The following is a 16678-nucleotide window of genomic DNA, read 5'->3' as shown; positions in this document are numbered from 1 at the left end:
TAAGCAGCACTGTAATTTATATTCTACATAATAGTGATGATTAAGAAGTTGTCAGAGTTTTTATGTAATGTGCATATATCTATGCTGATTAAAGTGAGTAGCATTTCCATACCTTCAGGATTATTGCTGCTATTAGTGAAAGCTTATGAGAAGGAAAGTAGGCAAATTAAAAACAAAACAAAACAAAAGCATAGCCTCTCTTGACCTTGGGGATGAAGGATTAACAAGTATTGAGTGTCTGTGGACAACTGCATCCCTGACCAGGTAGCCATGGGGGTTGCCAGAAGCATGGTTCTGCTAATGTTCTCACGGTTTATCTAGGTTGTAGCATTTCCTTTCTTTTTCAGACAAAATAATACTATATTTCATTGTATGTGTGCATCACATTTTGTGTATCCATTCATCTGCCAATGGACATTGGGATTGCTTTTGCTTTGGAATATTGTAAATAATGCTGTTATGAGCATCCAATTGCAAGTATTTTTGATTCTTTTGAAGGTAAACTCAGGAGTGGAACTGCTGAATTATAATTTAATTCTATTTTTAACATTTTGAGGAACCGCCATAATGTTTTCTGTAGTGACTGCACCATTTTACAATCTCATTAACAGTGTGCAAATGTTAGTATTTCTCCACATGCTCAATGATACTTACTTTCTGTTTTTGTTTTTGTTGGATCATTCTTTCGACAGTCATCATCCTGATGAGTGAACAGTTGTATATCATTGTGGTTTTGATTTGCATTTCCCTAGTGATTAGTGAGGTTGAGCATATTTCCATGTGGTTTTTGGCTCTTTGTATATTTTCTTTGGAGAAATGTCTACTTGTTTCCAATTCTGATTTTAAATATGTAACAAAATATACACATAATATCATAGATAGGACTTTAAAAATGAAAGTAAAAAAATTTCACAACTACTTGTTATATAATGATATAAATTAAATAACATGTTTTTTTAATAATTGGAAACATTCACATTTATTTTTTCAAAATATTCTATGATGAAATATATAAAAAACTGAGTAAATCTATTAAATGAGGGCATATGTACCTAATAGACTGTTTTCTTAAAATTATCTAAGAAACGCTTTGCATTTTAAAATTTACTACATTGGAAGATAATTATTGGTGTTTATGTTTGGGAGATAAAAGTATGAACTTATATTTATGTGTATCCAGTTACCACAATGTTATAAGTCTTTCGTTTCAGTTAATAAAACTGTTCAAAAGTTGACTTCATAATATGTGATGTTTAGAGAGGGGCAGTAATACGAATTTAAGGTATAGTTCTATTTTTTTATCTTACGTATTTCTAAAAGCTATTATAATTCTAATAAACTCTATTTTAGACATCATGGTTATTTTGTGTGGCAATCTAATAAAATGCTCCATTATGTGATACACACATACACACACACATGGCCCTGTTGGATTAGAGAGGCACGTGTCCAAGAGCCAAGCTTTATGAAGTCTATACACCAAAGGAAGTACAGAGAAAGTGGAATGTAAGAGACTTAGTCATGTAGAAGAGTTTTGCACAACAGGTGGGCTTTTAAGAATATTGTCCAGGAGAAGATGCAAAACCTTAATTAGTTTAGAGAGGTCTTTTGCTTGTCAAGCAGAACGTGGCTACTGGTGGAGACAGGCTTTGTTACATGATAGACCTAATGTGTTGGATTTTGATCGTAGGCAACTGGAATGCAAGTTAACAAGCCCTGTTCATTACCTGAGGCTTCTGCTTAGGGAGTTTTGAAGGTCTGTGGGATATTTTTCCTGTTTTTTTTTTGAGCACCAGAGTGGCTAATGGCATGGCAGGTATCAGACTTAATACTGCCAGAAGGCAAGCATAAATTGGGCAATTTCAGAGGTACTACTTCAGAGAACAAGGTTTGGGATTTGAAACTCTCACTAGGAAGTGAGAAAGGAAGAGTATTTCGTTTTACTTTTTTTTTTTTAAAGGGGGAATTGCCTTTGGAGATTAAATAATTTGTAGAGATTGTGGGGATAAAAGTGACATTTTGCATTTTTAATGAATGCATTATTTGGGGAATACAGTTCAAATTGAGGAAGTTAAATTTGCTGGGGTGAAGATGGAGAAATATGAAAGGATTTTGAAGGATTGAATCTCTTTTAATGAGGTGGTCTGCAGAGTGAAACTTTCGGGAAGGAGTGTCATGAATTGATGAAAACAGTCACATTCAGTAGCTTTGGAGGGGCCCCTCATAGACCCACTTGAATCCTGGTTCTAGCTTTCACAGCTGGCTGCAGTTGTTTGGATGAGGATAAAAATTAGAGATACTACTTGTTTTTCTGTATTTGTCAAGAATAATGCCAGGCTGCTTAAAAGTTTGACCTGAAAAAGGCTACGGGGAGCCGGGGATTTAGCTCAGTGGTTTTGCCGCCTGCTGCGCAAGAGCAAGGACCTGAGTTCAATCCCCGGTACCAAAAAAAAAAAAAAAAAAAAAAAGGCTATGGGGTATGGGCTTCTTGTGGACAAGGTATCCTACTTTCTGTGTCTTCCCTCTCATCGAGAATACAACTGTCCCTGAAATCATGGTTAACTGAAGTTCAGATCTCTGTGAGAACTGAAAAGTAACATATTTTGTTTACACAATGCTGTTTTTTTCTTTATTCTTGTGTTTGTATTGGAAATGAGTAATTTAGTCCCAGAAGAAGTACATGTGGGGCTTTCTGCCAAGACCCAGTGCCAAACATGAATTTTGTGATTAAAGTGTCCAATGTTAATCTTTGCTTGACAAAAAACGAGTGAGAATGGGCTCTTATTTGTTTGTTTTTAACATTAGGTTGTCAAAAAAGAAAGCAGTATAATTAAAATGTATGATCTAGGAGAGGCTGAGTTAATATATTGAGCTCTGACCAGTGTGGAGATCTTGATCTTGTGAAAATGAGATTTTTACAACAATTGAGATTAATACTAAGTCTCCTTGTTTTTGTTTTTTGGCTGTTTCCCTTAGATGGTGGCTTGGCTGTGGGGCAGGTATGTTTTTCCTTCCTTGCTTTTTTCACCTATGGGATTTAATATTCATATACCATATTTCTGTAGAATGTCAGCTACTGAAATTTTAAAAAGTGATTTTCATTTACTAATGAAACACATGTTTCTTGAGCAGCTCCTAGGAGCCAGAGTGTATATTGAGCGTTGTCTTAGTCTCCTGGGAGACCGCTGTCTTGAGGATACAATAGGCGTAGCAATGTGTCAGTGCCAGAAAGCGGAGGTAGTGTTGTAACGAAAACAGGCAGAAGGCGATGAAGACGTCATCAAAGGCAGTGACTGTTGCATGGAGGAGGTGGCAGAGGTTGAGTGAGAGTGCAGGATGCACTGGCAGTGATTCAGAGCAGCAATTCAGGAAAAGCGGAGGAGGACATCCAGGCCCTGGGCTTGGCAGTGGCAGCACTGGGAGGCCTTGGGTGGAGCCAGCCGGGGTTGGTGGTAGAGGCAGCAGGTTCCGGGTGGCAGTGGGAGAGTCTGGGTGTAGAATCAGGCTTCTCCTCTCAGACACATAACTAATTATTCCAGGGTGTGGACGTCCGTTCTTGTCGGTGTGTGGAGTAAGCTGAGCTATAGAAAGTGGTATGAATTTTGATTTCAGCTGGCTGCTAACTACACGTGCAGGACTGGAAAACTGTGTTTTAGTGGTTGGATTGAATGTATTTTTTCTACCTCAGGATCTAAAGGGAGAGGTCTCTGCTTTGAGAAATAACAGTTTACTGAGTGACAGCTCTGTACTTGGTATTGTGGTTGAAAGACCTGTTGTTATAAATATTTCACAGGGGAGAAAACTGATACTTACTAAGGTTACCAAATTTGCCAAAAGTGGTGAAGATGGAATCAAATCGGGTCTGAATTATATGCAAGTATATTGTTTATTTCATTCTTAAAAAGAAAACTTTTGTGGGAAAATAGCCGAAAAATAAGAACATTCTGTTTTAACTGCTGCAGATATGTTGCAAGATATTTTGGTTCTTATGTGGCCATTTAAATTGGTTATGAAGACTTTTCTGCCTCTGTAGGAAAAATTTAAGCTTGATTTACACATGATGTGATTTTTGTGCTAGTTAAAAGCTCACCAACATTTTGGAAAAAATGTAGTTTGAGTAACTTCCAGAATTATAATGGAGGAATTGGACACCTTGAAAACTTGTGCTCATATAAAGGATATTTCTCCATTTTATTTTATTTGTGAAATACTTCCTGTGGCCAAGTAAACAGCATTGTGTAAGTTTTCTAGGAGAAATTTTTCTTTTGGTCTGGGAGCAAAATTGAAAAAGATTCACCCTACTACTAAAGTATAAAAATGAAGTCACTCCAAGGTAAAGGTGATTAATTGATTACTTGACTAGTTTTTAAAAATACAAATCAACCACTTTTTAAAAACATGAATCTATTATCACAGAATAGCAACAGAAACTTGAGCCCTACAGTGTATCAACACCATAGTCAGTATAAAATTTAAAATTCTAGAAGGAAAATGAAATAGAAAAGAGAAAAAGCAGGCAATAAAAACAGATCCTAAAAAAAATAGAGATGTTGAAATAGTAATATCTTTAAAGCAGCTACTATAAATACTGTTATGTTCAAAGAACTAAAGCTTCAGCCATAAGAAAAGAACAAATGAAAAATCTCAACCTAAAAATGAAAACTATACTGATGAACCCAATGGAAATTCTAGAATTGAAAGTAGAATATCTAAAATGGAAAATTTTGCCACATGGGCTTGATATCTGGTTGATGAAGGAAGGAGAAAGTGTGAGCAAACGTAAAAAGGAATAAACAGAAGTTAATCCAGTTGAAGAACATAGATAAAAATCGAAAAAAATTAACCAGATCTCAGCAAGTTGGAGAACACATCAAGCAGTACAAGATACATGTCTCAGTGTTTGAAAGAGATAAGAAAAAAAACTGGTTTGGAAAGCAATATTTTAACAAATAATAGATATTTAAAAATCCCCCAACTCTGGTGAAAAATGTTAACCAAGAACCCCTGCCAAACACACACACACACACACACACACACACACTTAAGCAAATTATAGTCAAAAGGATTAAAACCAATGAAATGTGGAAATCACAAAAACAACCAGAAAAAAACCCAATTCATTATATACAAGAGAGCAATGATAGGAATGTTCACAAACTTATCAGAAATAATGAGAACATGAGACAATGACAATCACTTGTTTTAAGAGCTGAAAGAAAAGAAAAGTCTGTCAACTTGCACCTCTGTATCTGGGGATATATACTGTACATATGAAAATGGGATTTTCTGCTTAATTTGTTGTATTAGTCAAGTGTGCATTACTATAACAAAGTACATGAGCCTGCTATCTTGTTAAGAAAAAAGTTTATTTAGCTCACAGTTTTGGAGAGGGTGGAGTACACTGACTTGGCTGCTAGTAAGGGCAGATGATGACAGCACTTTCTGGTGTATATTGATCAACTCTCAAATTCCTGTTACAAAATATCTGATAGGTGGGACTTAAAGGATGAGAAGTTTAATTTGGTACTAGGTTTGAGAGGTTTTGGTCCATGTTGGCTGATTCTAGGGCAGGAACATCATGGCAAAAGGGCATTGTGGAGCAATGGTGCTTAGTCCATGCTGACAGGGAAGCAGAGCTGGGAAGAGTGTCAGAGAGGAAGGGATGGGAAACCAGATATAGTATCCAAGGTTACATAGCCATGACTCACCCAGATACATCCAGAAGGGTGCTTGGTATCTCTTTAATCTAGTCAAGTTGGCAATCACATAATGATTAATGGTCACATGATGGGAAAGGGTATGGGAACAATGGCCACATCTAGAACAGGAGTCGGGTGGGAGTGGGATCCCACAATCCTCTTCAAGGGCAAGCCCTCAGTGACCTAAAGTCCTCTCATAAGGTCCATAAGACCTCTCAATATCACTACCTTGTGTATCAAGCCTTGACATGTGAATCACTAGGGGAATTTCAACATCTAAAACATAGGATTTGGAATCTCAGAGTTAAACTAAGACAAACGGGGTTCAGTGTGATTTCTCAGTATTTTTTTTTGGTACCTGGGATCTTATTCAGGTCCTTGTGTTTTCGAGGCAGGCAATGGAACCACTGAGCTAAATCCCTGGCCCTGATTTCTCAGTACAGAGAAGTTCTAAGAAAGGGATATTACATTTACCAATTTCCCAAATCATTTTTTCACAGAACATCTCGAGATTAGTTTTATGTGTAAAACTCTTCTGGAAGTACTGAACTTCAGGAATGGAATTTGATATTATTTATTTTTCATTTTCCTTTACATAACTCCAGGCTGAAGTGATTTTTGGAAAATAATTAGCAGTATATCATTTTGTATCTGTAATAATGAAAATGTGAAGCTTTTCCTACATTACTTTTGCTTTCTTCTAATAGCACACCTTGTGTTGAATAGCTTTGGGTTGTTGTCAGGTGAAATATTTTCCAACAGGGCTAGATTGTTCAGGGTTGCCTTGTTAGACTGTTTAGATATGGATGAAAATAGAATTCCCACCTAGAGTTTTCAATGCATATTTTATGAGTATAATAGTGCCAGGAATATAGATTGAGCTGTAATACAATAAAATCATGATCTTTTGTGTCTCTGTTTTGTATTTATATGTACTCTTCTGTGTAGCTTAAACACAAAGTCCTGCAAATTAGTGCTACAGAATGCAAGTTGTAAAAGCCCAGAAGTACATTGTAAATGACTTAAGCCATCTAATTAAAATAGAATTTCAGCATCTTCAGTTTAATTCAGGGAAGGATTAAGTGACTTAAATTTCACTGCTACTAAACGACATGACCTTCTCTTGGAGTATATTAGGTCATGGTGCTTTAAGAGACCATCATTTAAAGGGTTTGTTTTGGATTTGTTTCTTGTCTTCTCTTATTCCTAAACCCAGTTGTAGTTCCCTTGAATTCTAACACAGTTTCTTCCGTGGCTGAGTGTAAACTCTTCCCAGCCCGTGCTAGCCCTCCTCCTCCTACTGCTTCAGTGTGGATTGGCAGGTGGAGTTGTGTTTTACCTTCTTGTGTGGCTGATAAAGACACCACAAACAGTCATCTTCTGCTCTCTTTTTCTCTCTTGTTTCCCCCAGGATTTGTGAGTCCCAGTCTCTTTTCCTTCTGAATCAAATGTCTAACCAGAGACTCCTGATGAATTTCTACAGTAGTGATTCTCTACTGATGATGCTCTGATCTGTAGCATCAATCACTTGGAAACTTGCTAGAAATGCAGGTTCCTGGCCCCCCTACCAGTGCGGCTCAATCTGAAATTCTGGGAGTGAAGTTCAGTGCTTTGTACCCTAACAAGCTGTCCTAGAGAGGTTGATGATTAAACAACAGAGGCAAAATGGAATCTAAGCTCTTGCTGCAGGTGGTAGCAGAAACATTGGATGAAGTACTTTTCAAATTAAGTGAAGTATTTTAAATAAAAACAATAACCATCATTAGAAGTAATAATAAAGGGATAAAAGAGCCTAATATTTACTGAACATTTTTCTGTAGGCAAAGCCTTTGTATGCTTTATCTCCTTTACTTCTCCACAGCATTCCTGAGGTCAGTGCCAATGTTATTGCTCTTTTACACTAAGGAAACAGGATTGGGGAAGAAGCTGGCTAAGGTCAGGTTGTTCAGTGGTGGAACAAGGATTATGATGCTTCCCTCTGGTACTAGCGCTGATGCCACAGCCCACTTGGTAATGCTCCTTGGGAGTTCAGACCAGTCTGTCTCCTCCCATCCCTGCCCGTATCACCCCTGGGAGGCCAAAGAGTTATTTATTTCTTTTTTTGAAAAAATGCAAGAAGCCAAAAGCTCACATCTTTGCAGAGAAGCCCCTGTATTCCTTACTCATTTGTGGCTTATCTTCCCTTGCAAATTAATATCCAAAGCTGCCTTGACCAAGTGGAGTAAATGTTATGGTTCATTCCCTCTGCAAACAAATGTTTATAGTCCCTTTCTTTTCAAAGTTTATCTCACTCTGGAAGCAATCACTTCAGCTGACCTTTTATCTTTGGCCTCTGGTTTGTGGTTTTGAAGCTTTCCAAGATTAACTGAATGAGGATGTGGTTTGACATTTTAAATTACTAATATGGTACAAGTTGGATGATTTTGAAAGCAATTAATGCCTGAATGAAGTCTTTATCCTACTGAGTTATGTGCCCCCCCAAAAAAAATTTTATTGGCTGATTAGAGGCAGCTTCAAATTCCATTCATGATAATTGAGGGGTTTATGTTACGTCCAGGATATTTTTTTTCTTGACCACCAAAAGAAATCATGTTTTAAACATGTGAGAGACACCATATTAAGTGGAAAGAAAGGAACTCTGAATGGAAATGTAATGTAATCTTATTTTAACATAAAAATGATAATTTAAAGTAACCGTCAAAATTACTGGTTAGTTTTATAGTAGCCCTCCCCTTCCCACCATGCAGATTCCATTTAGTAGAGAAATAAAAGAAGGACATTAATTAAAATTGGTATGATTAATTTCATTATGTGTAAGTCAATATAAATTAATTCCAGTGTCAGTATAAATTAACTTCAGTGTCAGTCATTCTATAGACTTCCTTTCCATGGTTTGCTTCAATAATTGAGAGCTTATCTGACATTCCTAAGAATTTAGAAAAGCGTGTGTGCGTGCGTGTGTGTGTGTGTGTGTGTGTGTGGTGTGCATAGAGGCACGAGGGCATGAAAATGTGTAGTTACTTAAGAAATGTCACTTATACTCCAGCTTTTTATTTATGTTTGAGTAGCTTTCAGTTTTAACCAAAATAACTTATTTTGAATGATAGAAGTTTCTCCTTTTTTATCTTGTTCTCTACCGATTTCTGTTTCCTTCTTTTCTCCCACACCACCTACAGCTGGAAATAAAGAACAGCTGTGCCCCTGTCTGAAACTCGAAGACTTCTTTTCTCTATCACGCAAGGAAAGGTATTACAGATTATTGCTATCTCGTCCATAAAAGCTGCATGCTGTGTAGAGAATAATGTTTGTTTGGTCTGTTTGGTGTGGCAGTGTTTTGTAAGGGTCACTCCTAAGTGAATCAGAAAAGGAGGTGGAGGCGTTTATATGACATTTGTGTGCTTTTGTTCTTTTCCACCCAAGAAATTTGGAACCATGGTGCTCTTCTTTCGTGCTGAGTGCATCATTCTGCAGCATGACAAGTGTCACCGACTGCATATGCTTTCCTGAGCCTTTAACGTATTCATAAAATGAGTAAAAGCTTAGTTTGGTTTCTGTTATTATTCTTCGGATGTAAAAGAATTCCCTAGTATTCAAAGTGACAATTTTCTGGGTTACATGTGACCTGTTCTGTAGTTCTATTTATTTTAATTTCATCTTTACATTATTTCAAACACACTTAGATGATCATTTATATCTTGGGTCACTGTGTGTGTGTGTGTGTGTGTGTGTGTTTGTGTATGCATCTGTGTTGCACATGCCTGTGTGCAAAGAGCCACATAGTATTTCAGATTCTGTGGGACATATACTCTAATTTTGTAGTGTGAAACAGCCATCGAGGATACATGAGCAAATGGGCTTGCCTGTGTTCAAATAAAACTTTATGAAAACAGGTGGTGCACGGCCTCAGCATGGGGTGTACCTTGCTGCCCCTGCTCTGTGGTAACATCTGTGGATGGTCTGGTCCTCTGTAACTGACTTCCGCCTTTCACTCCTCTTCTATTCCTCCTATTGCAGAGACTCATGCTTTGTTCCTCCCCATCTTTGTTCAAGTGCTGTCAGCCTTAGAAAACGTCCTCCTCTGAATTCTCTCTGCTGCTCCTTGAGGGCTCCTTTCTGGGAGGGTCTGCAGGCAGCCTCTTCTCCCCACCAATAACCAAAATTTACTCAGTGGTCTGACTGTCCAGGGGGCCGGTCCTTCCTCCTCTGTGATTCCCTCTTGGAGTTGTGTTCCCTGTATAAAAAGATAACTCATGGGTTAAGAAGGTTCCTTCTCCATTAAAGGCTAAAGCTGTGACTCTGCTTCCTGCCCAGCAGCAGTGTTTAGGGGAGAACTATCTCACCAAAGCTCTGAGTGACCACTGTAACCGGAAGTGGCTCCCTATCCCCTCTGAATCCCCCAAAGATGTTTTGGCCTGCTGTCATTAGGGCCTCTCCTTTTCCATTTTCTTCTGTATGTTCCTTGGTCTTCTTTGGGGTGAGTTTAGTAGGAAGGCCTCTGTTCTTTTTAAAAAGGGCTTCTTTCCTAATAGTCCCTACCTGAGTGGATGCAATGGGTGACTGCCTGTGTTGCATGGTTTTGCCACAGGCTGATGGTCATTAGTAACGAGACAGTAGTGGAGATCAAGTGCAGACTTGGATGCTCATCCGGCCTTAGCAGATCCTCTTTGGGGGGGTTGGGTTGCTGCCAGCTCTCCTGGAGTCTTGTCCCAGTATGATATCCATATCCTTTTCTCCAAACTATCAGCTTCAGTTTTCCCCTCCACTGGAGAACTACTAAGAGGAAATTCTTCATTTATTTTGCCAATTTTCCCCGAGCCTGCTTTGTGTGTCCAGCTGAGCATGAGGCCCTCCCCCACCCCTGCCCCAAGATGCCCGGAGGTCACCACTCCAATGGACCCTGTTTCCTGGAGGTTCTTTGACCTTCACCTCCCTGCTCACACCGAAATGCCTATCTGCTGTTTCCGTGCATGGTTGTGATCTCTCATCTCTCCAGCCCATCCCTTTGAAATAGCTGATAGGACTCTAGTGTCACATTCCCCGACTCAAGGACAATGACAGTACTTGTCAGTTATTGCAACAGTGGAGGAAAATAATACCACCTGCATTCCAAGGATCAATTTCAGCCTTTGTGGGAAGATATGTTCCAAAGTCAGGAAGAGTCAATGAAAATAAGCCTTAAGCAAATTTCATATGAGATGAAAATATATAAACAGATTTCAAAACATCTTCTGGCTCCACAGCACCCTGCCTCCCTCCCTGCCTTCCCTTGGAAGCCTTGTCATGTCTCTGTCAGCAGATTTAGGCCCTTCCTGTGGCTCCACTGCCCCGGTGGAACTTTCAGAACCACAGCCCCTGGGCAGCTCCTCTCCTCTGGCTGAGACATCTGGTGGTGTGGGGGAAGTTTGCATCTCTCCCCTTGAACTTGGTTGGACTTTCCCTCACTCCATTGGAGGGATTCATGACTTCCAAGAGTGCTCCTGACTCAGGTGTTAAACTTTGGATGGGGAGGATCCTGAGATTGAGCTGCACTCACAGGGGCTGGGTGATAAAGGGGCAGGGGAAGCTTAGAGGGAGTGTGGAGGGTGGGAGAGAGGAGGGAAGATGGAGAAGAGAGCTTGTGGGTCAGAGTGTGAGGTGACAGTGTTGCAACTGGCATCTCAGTCCTTGAGACAAGGCGCGGTGCACTGCATTACCAGATGTAAAATTTGGACTTGCAGTTACTACTGGATAGTAGTAACAGTGTTTAGCGAGCTTTATGTGTCAGACACAGTGTCAGGTACTCTACACGGTGTCCTTTCTACAGAAGTTGTTGTTTGACATAGCACGACCATCAGAAACTCCCAGTTTGCTTCCCTGCTCCTGTTAGGTTTTTTGTTTCTTTATTTTTTTGTGTGTGATAGGGTCTCACTAAGTCTTTTATGGTTGCAATCAGAAAACTGTGGCAGAAGAGAATGTGTTAAATGCTAATAAACTGGCTTCTGATTCAGCTTGCTCTTTTCTGAATTTGTTTTTATTTTATCTCTCTTTTACTTAATACTTGTAGGAGGGCTTGCTTTCTGCAAGCCAGAGTCCATCTTCACAGTCTAGTAGTCCGACGCTCATCTGCCCAACTTTGGATCATGTACCTCAAGTCCAGCCCACTTCCTGTTGTGTTCCTCTCAGTGCCTCCACATTTTATGTTCTCGCTGTGTTTTGAGCCCTGATTGCATATTTTGCTTTGATATCACTTATCCCTCTTCATCTTTCCCAGTTACATTGAAGTCTGTGAAGCTCTGACATGGCTGGTTAGTATGTGGAATTTTCCTACAGCTTTTATAAACTTCGGCACTCAGGACTCTATTTGTTAGGAATTAAGCATTATTTTTGGCATATTTTCCGTATTAGTCCTAGCCTTCTAAAATAGATGCTTCTTGTGAGTGAGGACATTTTTGCGGACCTTCCAATATAATACACTGGAGTTGATGTCAATAAATGTTTGCTCATTGACTAACTAAAAGTGGTTATAAAAGATGGAAGAGATATATTCTTAGAGGTTTCCTCATTGTGTAGTAACCATTCAAAAATCTAGCACCCTTACCACTTGGACTTTAAAACTCTCTGTTTCCATATCACCCTGTTTTCATCTTGGTTTCTGGCTCCATCACCCCACCTCCACCCTTCCTGAGTTCATTTAGACTTATGAAGGGGTTCAAAGCCCTTTTACCCTTTAAAAGTCCCAGTTTACAAAATTTATGCAACTCTCACATTGCTGCTCTTCTTGCACATCTAAAATCTCTCATTCCCGCTTCGCGATAGCCATCTGATTAGAATCATTTATATTATACCGTGAAAAAATGTCTTGGCAGTTTTAACCATGTTGGCTTTTTAGTTTGTAAGCTAGATGTTATTCTAAAAAAAAAATGAAGCTGAGGACTTGTAGCTTATGAAGAAATACACTGCCTACTCCTGCTGCCCTCTCTGATGTCCAGTGTCTTAGCAGTTCCCATCTCCATAGTCACAGCTAAGGTTTGTTAAGAAACAGAACACATTTGTTTTGATGATCATGTGATGATATTAAAAAGCATACCCTAGAAACATATTGTTTGAGTCACTTTTCTGTCACTGGGACCAAATACCTGACACCCACAGCTTAAAGGAGGAAGGTTTTAATTTGGCTTATAGTTTCAAGGGATTCAGTCCATGGTCACCTGGCTCCAAGGCAGAAACAGCGTGGTGGAGGGGCCCAGGTGGAGTACAGTTGTTCATCCTACGACAGCCAGGAATCAGAGGAGGGAGGAGTGAGGACAAGGACACACCCATTCAAGTCACACTCCAGTGACCTGCCTCTTCTAGCCAGACCCCCCCACACCTGACAGCACATTTAGCTACTGCATTCATCAAAGAAGGATGAATCCACCTGCGTATAGAGTCCCTATGATCCAGTCAGCTTCCAGACACAGAAGACTCTGAGGGACCTTTTAGATTTAAACCGTAATATGTATCTTCCTATTTTGATTCAGAATGATTTTCTGTTTCTTTAGTTTGCAACTAAGCTTTTTCCCATACTTTCATATACTTCATTTTCACATGCAGTTTTCATAGTTTCTTTCCCATAAGGGTGAGCTGTAGATGCACATGCATATGTATAAGAATATACTTGTGGATTTGTGTGTTTTTGATAGAGTGGAGTTGGGTGAAATTGGATGGGGAAGAACCTTAAGAGATAAGATACTTACCCTCTAATTTCTACCTCTGTGTATGTGGTTGAGGAGTGCTGTGTTTTGAACATGTTGAAATTCAAATGTTGAATTCAAACTATAAAATTCAAGTGTTGAAATTTCATGGCCAATATGTTGGTATTAAGAGGTGAGGTACAGTATGTAGGTGATCAGTTCACGATGACGTCTCTCCCGATGAATGGATTAAGGTCCTAATCAAAGACACTCCACAAAGCGGTCAGCTTCCTTGATCTTCCTTCTACCGCGTGAGGAAATAATGCTTCTCCCTTCCAGAAGGTGCAGCCCTCCCCAGACAACTGAGCCCGGAGCACCAGCCTCCGGAATTGTGAGACAATAAACTTCTGTTCTTTGGAAATTGCCTCATCTGTAGTATTTTATCATAGCCCACAGATGCACTAGGAGAAGAGGTTAGAGAGGAGATGTGGGAAGTGGGTTCAGTAAATGGCATCACACATCTAGAATATTGGCACACATTGGTGGCACCATGCACTGTAAACCTGATTATGAAAGGAAACTTGTGACTTCTATGTAGACGACTCCCAAAGCCTCATGTTTTCACACGTGGAGCTTTGGGAGGTGACTGGATCATAAGGGTGTGATTCTCATCAGTGGATTGGTCCACTGATGAGTTTACAGCTAAATGTGATGCCGGGAGGCGGAGCCTGGTCAGAGGAGGTGGTCGCTGTGTGCGTGGCCTGGAAAGGTCCACCTCCCTCCCACCCTTGATTTCCTTCTCTGCTTCCTGCTGCCATGACAGGAGCTGTTTCTCCCCTCCCTTTCCCTCCCCTTCTCTGCCCTTCCTTTCTCTTCTTTTCTCTCTCCTTCTTTCTTGGGCTGGAGATTGAGCCCAGGGCCTCACACATGCTAGGTAAGTGTTCTATCACTGAGCAACCCCACAGCCCAATTTATTTCTGGCTCTGGTACTTTAGCAGTGGTGTGACCCTGGGCAGGTCTCTTAGAGCACCTAAACTTCACTGTCTTCATCTATAAAATGGGCTGATAATACTTGCCTTAAATGGTGGGTTAAATACTTGTTACCTGGTATATATATCAAGTGGTAGATACTGTTTTTATGTGACACATGAATGTGTCAGTTGATGTGACTGTTCATGTGGTCACATGCTTCCAGGATCACCTCATGTACAAAGGATTTGCTTCAAGGAGGACACGGCCATCTGATTGTGAAAATTAGTGTAGGATGCCAAATTTGGAGCCTAGATGGATTCCTCAGAGAACAAAGGGAGAAGTGGTCTGAGTTCATTGGCTCTGGGGCCGGGTGCTGTATCTGAACCAGACTTACTTCTGCCATGGCTGCTGTGGTCTGGGAGAATGTGCTGGGATCTCGGTAGGCTCTGGATCCAGTGTCCAGCCACACAGAGGCGGCTGCAGCACAGATGGGTAGCACATTATCCCCAACCCTTGCTGGTTGGGCTTCCATTGAGTCTGTGGTTGGGGTGAGGACTTGGCACTTCCATGGCTGGGGGCTTCCCTGATTGCCACAGTTGTCTTACAAGGAGATATGGAGGAGACTTTACAGTTTAAGAAACAATGCTAAGTGTTACATGAAAGGAAGAAAAACAGTCAACAGAAATGTGTAGTGTATTTTATATACTTATTTATTAAATTTTATTATATATATATACACACACACACACAACCCACACACAAGCATATACAGTCTATAAACATTATATATGTAAAATACATCACTTTGGAAATTAAAGTGTGCTATCTTTTGAAAAGTAGACTGTGATTTGATATACAAAATGGAAAAAACCCCTCTTTTCTTCATCCCCAGTAAATTAAACCCCACAAGCAAGTATTATAAAAACCCCAAAGGCAGCAATAAATTTCTCTTGTTGATTTAAATCCCATTAGGATCCAAGCCTGTGAAACAAATGATGAAATCACAGAGCTGACATAGCAGACAATTGAAGGAGGCTTTATACCAAAGAGGCTTATAGAAGTTATTCACAGAAAAACTTCCAATTGTACAAGAGATAAACAGGCTTTGGAGCTGAGTGATGTTTAATCTAAGTGTGCAGTAAAGGCCAAGAAAGGTTCATATCACAAAATACAGGATTTAAGTAAAGAATTTCAGTGCTTTAAAACCCCAGTGGGCTCTGCTTTTCCTGCCAAGGTTCATTATTGTAGCCTGCTTGTGCCTCTTTCCTTTCCTTTCCTTTCCTTTCCTTTCCTTTCCTTTCCTTTCCTTTCCTTTCCTTTCCTTTCCTTTCCTTTCCTTTCCTTTCCTTTCCTTTTTCCTTTCCTTTTTTCCTACTTCCTCCCTCCCTGCCCATCTTCCGCTCATTCTTTTCTCTCATGGCAGAATACAATATGGTACTTGCTTCTGACACCAAGTTGCATTTCCAAACACCTACCATTTGCCATGGATACATCTCCAGTCTCCTTGATGATGTATTATAAATGATTTCTTTCTTCTAGATTGGCATTCACTTCCAGGCCAAGGTTAAACATTGCAATTACAGAGGTGTATAAGCAATGAATTAAAATATCAGAAAGATATCAAACGGGGCAGTTCTTTTACTCCACAAAACCTTAGCAGAGATTTCTCCCAGCATGCTTCGTGTCTTTATAAAAGTCTTAATATGTACCATATGTGTAAATAGAAGAGCTAAATAAAATTTAATACATTAGCTGAGTCAAGTTATTGAATAAAACATCTGCTTTAAGCCAAGTTCAGATGTGCTCTTTGTAGCATGGGTACATTGTGATGGAGGGTACTTGAAGCAAAGAGAGCTTCTGACTTTGGAAATGTAGATGAAACATGGCTGTGTCAAGAAGGAGCCATCCATGAGTGAAGTCAGTGGCAGGCAGACGCCATGAATTTGAAAGCCTGTGGGTATCCTGCATTTGAGTTGTTTGGATGTGGAACATTTTGATTGAGGACAGTTATTGAACCATTTATTTATCATCATTAATTGAATACAACTTTTTCATTTAAATCTTCACTTTGGGACAGTGTAAGAGTGTCCAGTAATCTTGTGAGGTGGAGTAAAAATAGATATGAGGTGTAGCTTTAGCAACTACATTGCAGCATGAAGCTTGGGGCCATGGTGGTGTCAAGGTCAGCTTGCAGGGTGACTCCCGGGGAGGTGGTGCTGGGGGAAAGCGTATGTTCCAGAGCGAAGGTGGGGCTTTATTGCTGCTCACTCATCCTTTCACTCATTTGTGATCAGTTGTTACTGAGCTCCCACCATGGATGGGAGTCTTTGCTAATCATGTAAATTTAATGGTTGT

General features: G+C 39.9%; 1 protein-coding gene across 2 annotated transcripts in view; it reads left to right on the top strand.

Annotated features, from left to right (window-relative positions):
* The window catches only part of Pid1 (phosphotyrosine interaction domain containing 1), a 235835-nt gene that overhangs the window by 24305 nt on the left and 194852 nt on the right, over window positions 1–16678 (top strand). The window contains exon 2 of one of the 2 annotated variants that reach the window (XM_087209346.1): window positions 8876–8945. The exons of the other annotated variant lie outside the window; for it this stretch is intronic. The gene's annotated coding sequence lies outside the window, so the exon portion shown is untranslated. The remainder of the gene's footprint in view (window positions 1–8875; window positions 8946–16678) is intronic. 2 annotated transcript variants of the gene reach the window in all.

Source organism: Heterocephalus glaber, unplaced genomic scaffold (assembly GCF_053883595.1).
Source record: "Heterocephalus glaber isolate CG9 unplaced genomic scaffold, H.glaber_assembly_v1.0 deba00001004, whole genome shotgun sequence".
Lineage (NCBI taxonomy): Eukaryota > Metazoa > Chordata > Mammalia > Rodentia > Bathyergidae > Heterocephalus > Heterocephalus glaber.
The sequence above is the reverse complement of the archived record's forward strand: the minus strand, read 5'-3'. Positions and strand labels throughout refer to the sequence as shown.